Raw genomic sequence first — 1,866 nt, 5'->3', positions numbered from 1 at the left:
AACTTGGGCTCTGTTCATACTTTTTGTTTACCTGTTCTTTTTTTAACAAACAATTGCAGAACTTTTTCTTCCGTTCTAAAAATAAACACGCGAACGTAAAAGAGACAGTCCCCATATAAATCAATGGGGCCTCTTTGCTTCTGTATGAAGCAGGAGTTCACAGGATCCTAATTCTGCTTATATGTCTCATTTGTCTTTTTAAACCGGAGCCGACAAATTGAGAGGATAAACGGATGTGTGAACTGAGCCTTAGGGTGTACTTACAGGTGCATCTCGCTAAGTTAGAATATCATCAAAAAACTTAATTTATTTCAGTTCTTCAATACAAAAAGTGAAACTCATATATTATATAGAGTCATTACAAACAGTGATCTATTTCAAGTGTTTATTTCTGTTAATGTTGATGATTATGGCTTACAGCCAATAAAAACAGAAAGTCATTATCTCAGTAAATTAGAATACTTTATAACAACAGCTTGAAAAAGGATTTTAAAATTCAAAATATTGGCCTACTGAAATGTATGTTCAGTAAATGCACTCAATACTTGGTCGGGGCTCCGATGCATCAATTACTGCATCAATGCGGCGTGGCATGGAGGCGCTCAGCCTGTGGCACTGCTGAGGTGTTATGGAAGCCCAGGTTGCTTTGATAGCAGCCTTCAGCTCGTCTGCATTGTTGGATCTGGTGCCTCTCATATTCCTCTTGACAATACCCCGTAGTTTGCTGGCCAATCAAGCACAGTGATACTGTTGTTTTTAACCAGGTATTGGTACTTTTGGCAGTGTGGACAGGTGCCAAGTCCTGCTGGAGAATGAAATTTCCATCTCCAAAAAGCTTGTCGGCAGAGGGAAGCATGAAGTGCGCTAAAATTTCCTGGTAGACGGCTGCACTGACTTTGGTCTTGATAAAACACAGTGGACCTACACTAGCAGATGACATGGCTCCCCAAACCATCACTGATTGTGGAAGCTTCACACTAGACCTCAAGCAGCTTGGATTGTGGCCTCTTCTCTCTTCCTCCAGACTCAGGGACCTTGATTTCCAAATGAAAATTGTAACTTTGGGACCTTGTGGAGTGTGTCAATGACTGCCTTCTGGACATCTGTCAAGTCAGCAGTGTTCCCCATGATTGTGGAGCCTACTGAAATAGACTAAGTGACATTTTTAAACGCTTAGGAAGCCTTTGCAGATGTTTTTTTGTTAATTATTTTCCTTTACTGAGACTTTTGTGTTTTCATTGGCTGTAAGCCATAATCATTAATATTGACAGAAATAAACAGTTGAAATAGATCACTCTGTTTGTAATGACTCTATATAATATATGAGTTTCACTTTTTGTATTGAAGAACTGAAACAAATTAACTTTTTGATGATATTCTAATTTTGTGAGATGCACCTGTAGTTACGCTTGCGTCCGAACCCCCCTGCAAAATGGGATTCGCACACATGTGCCGACAGGGCCATAAAGTATAATGGTGATGGTCATCTCTGTTATGTCTAGCAATTTTACTCAGTTGCATTGTATAAGTAAAATGCAATGATTTATTTATAAAAGGGGTTATGCACTTAAATTAAACTGGTCACAAAGTGCTTGCTAATGAAATGCACCTACTTTGGATCAAGGTGTTTTCTTTCTCTGCAAGAGAGAACATTTTCATCTAGACTTTAACTTGTCCACTTCCACATTTTTCTAATGCTTCAGAATGGGTTAAACTAATTTAAGAAGCAATACCGACCTCACCAGTTTCATGCCACTTCTGATCCAGGGCTGCAAAGTCCCTACAGTGATGACGTCCCATCTCAGGGACTGTTGGCCAGCTGCAACAAGTCATTGGCTGAGGTGGGTCACTGTTGCGATCAGCTGA

Source organism: Phyllobates terribilis, unplaced genomic scaffold (genome assembly GCF_046119375.1).
Source record: "Phyllobates terribilis strain yellow unplaced genomic scaffold, ASM4611937v1 Scaffold_4__5_contigs__length_816908805, whole genome shotgun sequence".
NCBI classification, from domain to species: domain Eukaryota; kingdom Metazoa; phylum Chordata; class Amphibia; order Anura; family Dendrobatidae; genus Phyllobates; species Phyllobates terribilis.
This window is presented reverse-complemented; position numbering follows the sequence as displayed.